The sequence below is a fragment of the Hipposideros armiger genome, unplaced genomic scaffold (genome assembly GCF_001890085.2).
Source record: "Hipposideros armiger isolate ML-2016 unplaced genomic scaffold, ASM189008v1 scaffold_347, whole genome shotgun sequence".
NCBI lineage: Eukaryota > Metazoa > Chordata > Mammalia > Chiroptera > Hipposideridae > Hipposideros > Hipposideros armiger.
Genome location: NW_017731697.1, coordinates 2,319,579 through 2,331,020, shown reverse-complemented (window position 1 = coordinate 2,331,020; position 11,442 = coordinate 2,319,579). Strand labels below are relative to the sequence as shown.

Sequence of the window (11,442 nt, the reverse complement as noted above, 5' to 3'; positions counted from 1 at the left end):
GTCATGGGTGTGGATAGTACAGCATAGGGAATAGAGTCAATGGAATTGTAATAGATATATACGATGTCAGAGGGGCAATAGATTGGGGGAGGGGGATTATCACTTTGTGAGAGGTGAAATGTCTATTACATTGTTTTATACACCTGAAACTAATTAAAAAGAAAGCAAGCAAGAAAGACCTTCCCCACTCCAATATGATCAAAGAAATCTCCTGTGTTTTTTTCTAATATGTTTGTGGAGGTGGTCAGCAGCGATGATGGTTAGTGTGGGCATGTTTTACATTTAAGTCTTTCATACATCTGGAGTTTATTCTGGTTTAAGGGCAAAGGTTTGAATGCAAACTTATACTTTCCTAATGGTTCCCAGTTGTACCCACACTACTTTTCCCCACTGATCTGAAAAGCTACCTTTATCAGATACAAAATACCCATGACTATTATTTTCAGACTTTATGTCTCAGAATTACACCAGCTTAATTATTAATATGCTGTAATAGTGCCCCCCATCACTAGTATTTTTTTTTCAGGCATTTTCTATCTAGAAACAAACAAGAGCCTGTTCATTTTTCCACATGAAATTTAGAATCAATTGTGTGTTGCTAGTTTTCATTGGGATTATTACATTTATAGATTAATTTACAGAGAAATGACATGGTTCCAATGCTCAGTCTTTCCATTTAGGTGAATGGTGTGTCCAAGAATTTTTCTAATAAATTTAATTTGTCTTTTGTGACCCCAAGACCACTGTAACTTTTCTTCATATATGTCTTTCACCCGCCTTCTTAATTCCTGGGTATTTGGTCTTTTGCTCATCTGTTTCTATTGTAAACATAATCTTTCTTTCTATTATTGTAATTGTAGTGTATACCTAAGAAAACTATTTCTTATAATTTTCTGTGTGGTAATTTTGAAACTACACCCCTTACAGAATTCTCCATAGGTTTGTTTTGTTGTTCATTTGTTTGTTTTGGTAGCTGAATCTCTTGGGATTTCCAAAAATAAAATATTTTTATCTATAAATAGGATAATGATCCCCATGTTTTCCAGTGTTTATATTCTACTTTTCTTTTTCCTCACCCAGATATAANGTGTCTACACTGCTGTCCTCTCCAGCTTAGTTAGAGTGCTTTGTATCCACAGATCACCTCCATCCAGAGTTTGAGAAGCCCTGGTGTCCACCATGCAGGTCCAAATATGGACATGAGCCTTTCCTGTAATTTTCCCTAGTCCAGCCAAGACCAGGCCATCACCTTTCACAAGATTTCACTATTGGGAGAATAACCCACACTTGACACCCACAGACCCTGAGCCGTCTCCTGGGGCCCCTACAGGGGACACCCCTACTAGCTTCCGGCCTCCTCCCCCGCGTGATTCTCTGGGCTTCAAGAAAGCCAGACCCAGGGAGAGGAGGGTGTCAACTTTCAACCCCGCGTAAAGTCGCACTTCCAAGTCCTCAGGTCCTGTCCCCATATCTTTCCCTTTCCTGGGGGGTTGAGGGGACGATCCACTCCCCTCAGGACCCAGTGCCTACAGGTATGCGATCACAGCAACAACAATAGTTAATACTGACGTAATGTTTGTTATATGGCATGTCCTGTTCTAAGTGCCATACACATACTAGTTTAATTTTCACAACAACCCTATGAAGTAGGTACTATTATTACCTATTTTCCAGATGAGGGAGCTGAGACCCGGGGAAGATAAGTACCAGCCCAGGAGTACACAGTTACCTAGTCCCAGAAGAAACCTAAAGGCCAACACTGATTCAAGAGAAATATCCTGGGGTGGGTGTCATTTTCCAAGAGCTCATCCTTCAAATTAAGGAAGCAAAGGATGGCTCCTTTGATGTTCAACTTCCCTGAGGTTGTGTATAACTGTCCATTAGTCCATGTGTGTAACAGGAAGCCCAATTCTCTTTCAAAAGCATTTCCCTCCTCCTGCCAAGTTGGCAGAGGTCTGTGTCGCACCCCAGCAGCCTCCAACTTGGTCTTGGTACCCCACAGTCTGTGAGTGACAGTGGGAGAAGAATGTCATCTCAGGAGGAGACCAGCAGCAGGTGTTAACACTGTTTTGATGTGAAAGATCCCAGCTTCAAAACTGCTCAGCTGTGTGTCCTTCAGTGATTTGCTTACCCTCTCTGTTTCCCCATCTGTAGAATGGGGAGGTATATAAAATATTTTCATCACAGAGTTGTTGGTAAGATTCAATATATCAATATATGTAAAGCACTTAGAACCTGGCACAAAATAAGCACCCTAAAAGTACTCAATATTGTTGATTACCAAAGCAGATGAAAGTTGCAGACAGGACTTCCAGACAAAGGACATAGCCCCTCTTGCAGGGCCGCAGAACAAGAAGGGGAGAAGGGCTGCTGATCCTCGTAGATCTTTTTTCAGGAATCGTGAGTTATTAAAAGCCACTGATAACTCAGGTTTTCCCAGGTTCATCCCTGTCTCTCTTGCAGCTCAACAGTGCCACCTGCCACACATGAATTTTATGATCCACTCAACAGATGTGAAAATCATTGATGTTAAAGGGCAAGCAGGAACAAGAATAGCAATATTTATGGCAAATTCAAAACATGAATTTCTTTAACACAGGACTTGTTCCTGTGATGGACGAAAACTCCACAAAAGTTGTCAAGAAGATTTTCTCTAAGGACAGGGCCAGGTGGTCCCTGGAGATCACTGTAGGGTAAGCAAATTAAATAACCAGATGTGATTTTTTGCCTGCAAATTTAGAGAAAAATCAAACCTGCTAAAACCCAGTCCTGGGGAGGTGAGCGTGGAAAAGGCTTTTTATGTATGGTTAGGGCCTCATTAATTGATCCTTCTAGGGAGCAGTTTAGCAGTCTGATTCAATTTAACTTTTATTATGCCTAGGTTTAATTTTGGAACAAATAGTACATTCTCATGGTTCAAAATACAAGGAGTATGAAAAGGCTATGCACTGAAATTTCTCCTTCCCAATCCTGTGCTGTAGCAGCCCAGGTACCTTCCAACAGAGCCAATGTTAGTGGTTTCTGATGCAAATGTTTAGGGATATTTTTATGAGCAAACACAAATATGTACGTGTTCTTTTCATCCTTTCTTACATAAAGTAGAGCGTTTNAGAAGGCTTACAAGCATATAGGTGTCTTTACCCTCTATTCTTTATATTATAGTTGACATATTTATTATATCTGTATACATTGATAACCCTACCTTACAGAATTACATTTTTTTATCTTATCAGTCAGGAATATTTTAAAAACTTAATAAATATTCTATTATATTTACTTACATATTCACTCTTTCCATTGCTCTATCTTCATTGCTTAAGTTCCGGATGCTCCCTTCAGCATAAAGAACTTCCTTTAACATTTCTTTAAGAGCAGGTGTGCTGGAAACAAAAGTTCTTAGTTTGCCTTCCCTGAGAATGTCTTTATTTTATATCATTTCTGATAGATGCTTTTTCTTCATATACATTTCAGGGTTTACAAGATTTTTCTCTCAGTATTTTAAAGATATTTTACAATCCTTTCTGGCATTTGTGGTTTCCAATAAAAAATTCAGTCATTCAAGTCCTTGTTTTTCTCTTGTAGGTTTCAAGACTTTTTCTGTGTTTTTAGAATGTTAAATTTCCACAATTGTTCCACATAAGAGTTATATACTATGTGTAGATTAAGAAAGAAAAACAACTCCTATATCTTATCATTAGAAAGGATGAAAAAAAACCTATGAAAAGCATAGATGCCTATAACTGAGAGACCTTAGGGCTGTCTATGTATAATAAGTATCATGCCACCTGCAAAGAGTGACAATTTTACTTCTTTCTTTCCAATTTGTATGCCTTTTATTTCTTTTTCTTGTCTGATTGCTGCGGCTGGGACTTTCAATACTAGATTGAATAATAGTTGTGAGAGTTGGCATTCTTGTCTTGTTCCTAATTTTAGAGGAAAAAACTTTCAGCTTTTCACCATTGAGTATAATGTTTGCTGTGGGCTTATATTATAATAGCTTTTATTATGTTAAAGTAAATTCCTTCTATATCCACTTAACTGAGAGTTTTTATCATAAATGGAAGTTGAATTTTGTCAAACACTTTTTTCTGCATCTGCTTCTTTTCAGATGATCATATGATTTTTATCCTTGGTTTTTTAGATGTGGTGTATCACATTGTTTTACNACATATATACAGAGGGTGCCAAAAAAATGTGTACACATTTGTAAAAAGGAAAAAACTGTATTAAAATGGTAATACTCAATATATAGTCACATTTGACTTCTACAATTACAAGTGGTGCTCAAAGTGGTTACCATTAGCACCCACACACTTCTGATTACTGCGAACTACTGCTACATAGGTGGTACCATATCTTAAAATATGTATACATTTTTTTGGCACCCCAGTATGTATGTATATAATGGAATATTACTCAGCCATATAAAAGAAGGAAAACTTGCCATTTGTGACACCATGGATGAAACTTGAGGGCATTATGCTAAGTGAAATAAGCCAGAGAATGACAAATACCATATGATCTCATTTATAGGTAGAGTCTTAAAAAAAAAAAACAACTCAGATACAGAGAACAGGTTGGTGGTTGGTGGTTACCAGGAGTCCTGGGGCTGGAATGTACAGCATGGTAACTATAGTTAATACTACATTGCATATTTGAAAGTTGCTAAGAGAGTAAACCTTAAAAGTTTTCATCACCAAAAAAAATTGTCTGCGTGGTGATGGATGTTAACTAGATTTATTGTGGTGATCATTTCACAATATACACAAATATTGAATCATGTTATGTCAATTACATCTCAATTTTAAAAAGCAGATAATAGTTAAACCTTGTGGACTTAGATTCCATTAGATGTGTTTGAAAGAATAAGCAATTTTGTTTTTTTGTTATTAACAATATATAATAAAATATTTAGATATTACTGTTAAAGAAACGATAGCTTTTCAAAGTCATTTTAGGCCAAGGGTTGGGAGCCAACACCGGGGGCCACCGGCTCGCTGGCGTCGCCTCAGGGTTGGTGGGGCTCCCCGGTGGGCTAGGCTTGCACGCGGGGCGCCCCCGACCGGTCTCTCCAAGGCAGACAGGCCTCCCCAGCCCCCACGCTCTGCTCCGCCTCCTCCACAGGGGGGTGGCGCCCCCGCGGCCTCACTTCCTAACGACTTGTGTATTCAGGTACTAGGTCGTTAGGTGTTTATTCTACCCAGACACTTGTTTACTTTACTGCTTGCCCCACGCCGCAGTGGTGAGTCCACGAACACTAGCAGCTTCGCCTGTTGTTCCACTGCCGCACCCAAGCGCGCAACCCGGCGAGCCCTTGATAAATAGTAAAGGAGTAACCAGCCCGCTCAGCTCACCACGGGTCACGTGCGCCAGCGGAGGCATGCCATCGAGTCAGTCCTCCAACTCCCAGAGAGGACCCGGAAGTGTGTCGGAGCCGGCGCGGGTTCTTCCGGCAGGGCTGTCCGCGCTTTTGTCCCGCCGGTGGCCGCGGTCCCGCGGCNATAAGAATTCATGATAGAGGCTGTCACAGAGGTCCAGGCGAGAGGTGACACTGGTTCCAAAATGAATAATAAAAGTACAGAAAGTGCCAAATGATAGGACTAGATGGATTCTGCAGGTAGAGCTGCCAGGATGGATTGGACTTAGGGTATGAAAGAAAGAGAGTCCAAGTTTGGGGTTCAAGCAACTGGTTCAACAGTAGTGCTGTTCACTAAAGACAGGGATGAAGAAAATAGACGAATATCTAATATAATGTTAGGTGTTGTTGATACGTGCTAAAGAGAAACTAAACCAGGGTCAGAGGCTGGATTGTGGCAGAGCTGGGCTGGGCAGAGGAGGGCGGTGGGGATTTTAGATAAGATGCCCATAGAGGTAAAGAGGCATTAATAGATGCCCCATGTAAAAGGCGGGGTTTCCCATGGGCAAAATTCGGGAAAGATTAGGTTAGATAAAATTGAAATAATGCAGAACTCCTCAGGGCCATGAATAGTCTAATGGCATCATAAATCCAAAAGGGAGGATGTAATATATAAAGGCCACACTCCTATTGTCATGGGCTCCCCCTGGGAGCAGAGTTCTAAGGAATGCTGATAGAGACTGAAGAAGGCTGTTGGTACTCCAGGTCCCTGCACCCAGGGGCATGGGGCTGTGTTCTGGGACCTCCAAACATGTTTTCTTTAAGCTCACAGCAGACTTCCTTGCACATCTCAATGGCCCAAATTGGTCCCCTTGTCTCCTTTGGCTGCAAGGGGGGCTGGGAAATTTAGTATTTGAAAAAGGAGCATAAAAATCAGTTTGTTTTGCCATCTTACTGCAATCCTGAGTGGTCTGGGCATGTTTCTGCCCCTTATATCTGAGGAACTTTGCTGGCCAAGAAGAAAGGAGATTGGAATGGCTACTGGGGAGACATCCAACAGGATCAGGCACAGTTCACAAACAAATCCTGTTTCAGCCCTACCGCTCTGCGATTGCATTATTGGCATCTTTGGGGTTTGAGCTTCTAAACTCAATCACATTTGTATAGACAATTACATGGCTTATGGTCTCAAAGCTGATTCTCTTTATTATGCCTGAAGTTTAATACTTTAATTCCCAGATGGTAGCCTTCTTCTTCCTGTTTCTCTGTCTCACGGGGACCCCACGTATAGCCGAATTGAAACTACTCAGGGTGGAAGATGGAGGTCCTGGTGCTGACAACCAGCCTTGATGGCTCTGTGACTCTGCAAATTCCAGGGGCAAATTAATTGCTCAGCTCCAGAGCAGGTCCCCTCCTTGCCCCAATCAGAGACCTCCCACCCTCTGCTCCCCTGCTGGTTCTGGCAAATGTCCAGGATGTGATCCTACATGTTATCTGTGCCCCTACCTCCCCCTAGCAGCCCATATTCTGACCGAGGGCTTCACGCTTAGGCCTGTCTCAGGCTGGGCCAGGGGCCTTCCCTCCAGGATGCAGGTGACATGTTGCTGCTTTCATGATTCAGGTCTTCCAGCAGATGGTGCCTCACACCTGCAGAACAAAGTCCCAGGACCTGGAAAGTTGGGATTTCTAACAGAAGATGGGTCCAGCTGTAGTTCTACCTGCCACATCCGTCTGCACCAACCAACCCAAGTCTGATTTATCACCAAGTCCTGTATGCTGAATTCTTCCTTCAAAACACACACACACACACACACACACACACACACACACACACATGGGCATACACATGCACATGTGCACACACACACACACCCTGGTTTATCTCACCCTCAGCATAATCACTGCCTTATCTTAAGTGGGACCTCTATCACCCTAGTTGCTTCTGCCCTCAAGATGGTGCCCATATGCTCTCTAGGGAACCTTTCCTATCCATTTCCCCACCAACCATGCTACCATGTTATTATTGCACTTAGTCCCCTACAGGTCAATGCAACTGAACAGGTGGCCCATAACAGACCCTTTTCTATATAATAATTTATATGACCAAAAAAGTATTACAAATCAAGAGGGAAGGTAAGTAATGAGTAACAGAGCAATCAGTTCTTTGCAGGGGAGGGAAATTCATACTATAAAATAAATATTACTTAGATTGTTGTGGTTTTAAAATATGTCCACAAATTTTTATATTTCTCCTTTCAAGAGATGGACCTTAATTCTCCTCTCCTTGAGTGTGCGCTGGATGAATAGCATAATATAACTTCAGAGACTAGGGCATAAAGCACTGTGGTTCTGCCTTGCCCTCTTTCTTGGATCACATGCTACCACACCACAAGGACACTCGCGTAAGCCTGTGGAGAGGCCCACATGATGTGGAGCTGAGGCCTCCTGCCAACAGCCATGTGAGACAGCCTCGAACCCCAGGCACACCTCCGAATGGCTGCAACTCCAGCCAACATCTTGACTGCAATCTCATGAGAGACCTTGAGTCAGAACCACTCAGTGAAGATGCTTTCAAATTCCTTCCCAAAGCAACGATGAGAAAATAAATGTGTGTTGTTTGAAGCCACCAAATTTGAGGGGTAATTTGTTATACAGTAACAGATCACTAATACAAAGATTTACAAAGCAAAATATAAAATAAATTAGAAGAAAACAAGTGTAGACCTTGGAGGGGAACAGACCTCTAAATGTTACAGAAAGATTCCTGTGTTACCGGAATGCAGGTGTCACAAGCCCATGTAACGAACTTGGCCTCATTGGATGATGCCAGCCCAAGGCACAGAGTTCAGTGTGACCATAGATCTCTCTCTTTTTACCTTTTTGAGGTTCCCTTGTGGTCGCAAGACTGTTAGTGTTCACTGAATATCCACAAGCTGCTCTATTTTCCACCTCCTTGGCAGTTAAAATGGAGCTGTGTGTCTTGGTTCCAGCCAAAGAGATGTGGGTGTCAGTGAAATAAGGCACTCCAGGACTACTCCTTAAAAACATCGCGGGACTTTCCAGCCCTTTCATTTCCTACAGTGGCAACCCTGAAGGCCACACATTCCAGATATTATGGGTGCAAGATGGAGGCTGACCAGTATTAATTAAACTTTACATGAACAAGAAATAAGTCTTCTTGTGTTAAGCCACTGGGATGAAGCATTTATTTGTTACTATAGCCAGTTTTAGCCCATCCTGGCTAAACATTGCCCCTTCCTAGTATATTCTCTAGATCTTTGGGACATTCCATGTATTCTCCAGGGCCAGTCCAGGTTGTATGTGTCTACACTGCTGTCCTCTCCAGCTTAGTTAGAGTGCTTTGTATCCACAGATCACCTCCATCCAGAGTTTGAGAAGCCCTGGTGTCCACCATGCAGGTCCAAATATGGACATGAGCCTTTCCTGTAATTTTCCCTAGTCCAGCCAAGACCAGGCCATCACCTTTNTGTTGTCCTTCTATCTTAGGTGTGGAGGGCACAGCAAGCTCAGCTCCAAGTCCAGTTGCGCCACTCAGCTCAAAGTGCTGTGTTCAATTAGTTACAGGTGGCCATAGCCACCATCCTATGCGGGAGTCGAACTAGCAGCCTCGTTGTTAAGAGCGCAAGCTCTATCCACTGAGCCATCTAGGCAGCAGCTCAGCTCGAGGTGCCAAGTTCAGTCTTAGTTGCAGGTGGGCATAGCCACCATCCCATGCGGGAGTTGAACCAGTTGTTAAGAGCACACGTGCTCTATCACCTAAGCCATGCCTGGCGGCAGCTCAGCTCAAGATACCAAGTTCAGTCTTTAGTTGTGGATGGGCATAGCCACCATTCAAACTGGCAGCCTTGTTGTTAGGAGCACGTGCTCTCACCAGCTCGGGGCACAGCATCACTGGCCTATGTGGGAATCAAACCAGCGACCCTGTTGCTCAGAGCTTGCACTCTTGGGCAAGCTCTTAACCAACTGAGCCACTTGGCCAGCCCTTATTTCTTGATTTTGCTTATGGTATTTTGACATGCAATTTATTTTTATATAGTCAAAAATTATCAATATTTTATTGCATCTGGATCATAGTTAGAAAGCTTTCTCTATACCCAGGTTTTAGAGGCATTCACCCAATGTTTTCTTCTAGTATTTGTATAGTGCCACTCTTTTATATTTAGAGCTCTGCTCCATTTTGAGTTTATTCCTGTTTATGGCATAAAGAATGGATCTAATTTTATCTTTTTCCAAACAGCTTTATAGTTGTTCTGACACCATTAAAGAGACCATCTTTGCCCCAATAATTTGATTTACCATGTTTATCACATATTTGATTTCTATTTGTAATTAGAACTATTTCTGGATTTTCTGTTCTATCTGTCTATACACCAGTACCACATTCTTTGGGTTAGAGAGGCTTTGTGATATACTTTAATATCTAGTATGGCTAGTCTCCCCTCATAGCGCTTCCTTTTCTCTAGCAATTTTTGTGTGTTTATTTTAGGGGATTTGGTTTTATGTCTGTAGGAACTTGAACATCTTTCTCTCCTGAAGGCTGAGGGTGAGTAGAGGTGGAGGGACCAAGGCCAAAGGGAATGGATGGACTAGAGTGTCACGTCCTGCGTGGCAAGGGCAAATGGGACTCGAGAGGGGCGACGCAGATTGAATAAAGAGACAGAGACAGAAGTAAGATTTAAGAGCGAGACCAAGGGACTCAGCCTAAGAAAGACTGAGCCCCGAATCGGGTCAACNCAATGATTTCTTTGCATCTTAGAGATTTCCCATACCATTTCATAAAGAGTTCCCTCTTTCTTTTTTATGGCTATTAGTCCTTTGCATGGTGTTATGGGTTTTATTGTGCCCTCCCCCAAAATTCATGCGTTGAAGTCCAAACACTAACTACCTCACAATGTGTCCTTATTTGGAAATAGGGTCATTGAATTAGTTAGGGTCATTGTCTAACTAATTAGACAATTAGTTAAGATGAGGTCACACTTGGAATGGGGTGGGCCCCTAATGCAATATGACTGATGTCCTGATAAAAAGGGAGAATTTGGACTTAGACACACACACAGGGAGAATGCTGTGTAAAGATGAAGGCAGAGATGGGGACAATGCCTCTACAAGCTATGTAATGCCAGAGATTACGAGCAAGCCACCAGAAGCTGGGCAAGAGGCATGGAACACATTCTCTCTCACTGCCCCCAGAAGGAACCAACCCTGCTGCCAACTTGATCTTGGACTTCCAGCCTCCAGAACTGTGTGATGATAATTTTGTTGCTAAAACCACCCAGTTTGTGGAACTTTGTTATGGCAGCCCGAGCAAACTAATTCATATGGATGTACAATAATTTATTTAATCATTTCCCTACTTTGGACTTTGGGGTTTTCTCCAATCTTTTACTTTAAAACAATACTGCAGTGAACAGCCTTTTTACGCACCATTTCATGAGTGCATGATCACACCAGCGTGGTGAATTGCTAGAGCAGAATTGCTGCAGCAAAGGACACATTGCCAATGCTTCCTGGTTTCTGGGAGAGGGGGTGTAGGGGATGAGGGCAGGAGTCTGCATTCTCTCCCGCAGGACAAGGGGGTCTTTCCCGACTGTTTTCACCATCACCTGTTATTAGATCTTTGCCATTCTGATGAGAGAAAAATGGTATCTCTGTGCATTTTGGGTTTGCATTTTTAAATTATGTCATTTGTGTACTTTTCTGTGGACCCATTTTTCTATTGGGTTGTTGGTCTTTCTTATCAGGTTTTCAGAAGAGGTTTTTGGGTATCTGGAAAATTTACCCTTTGTGGTATTAGATGCAAATATTTTTCCCAGTTAGTCATTTGAATTTTTACTTTTGTTATGGTGGTTTTGCTACATAATATTTTGTTTTTATGTATTTGAATTGATTACTCTGTTATAGCTTCTGGGTTTTTTGTTATATAAAGGTTTTGAAAAAAAAACTTTTCACTAGATGGGAGGGGCATGAGGATGAGGGAGAAGGGGAGTGGATTAGAAAGCACAAATTGGTAACTACAATATTGCCACGGGGATATGAAAGGCAACTTGGGGAATATAATCAATAAT

At 42.1% G+C, this 11,442-nt stretch overlaps 1 protein-coding gene across 1 annotated transcript in view; it reads left to right on the top strand.

Annotated features, from left to right (window-relative positions):
• The first annotated feature begins 5,422 nt into the window (after window positions 1–5,422).
• Window positions 5,423–11,442, top strand: part of ZFP62 (ZFP62 zinc finger protein) — a 29,876-nt gene continuing 23,856 nt past the window's right edge. The window contains exons 1-2 of the mRNA XM_019661433.1: window positions 5,423–5,500; window positions 6,802–6,808. The gene's annotated coding sequence lies outside the window, so the exon portion shown is untranslated. The remainder of the gene's footprint in view (window positions 5,501–6,801; window positions 6,809–11,442) is intronic.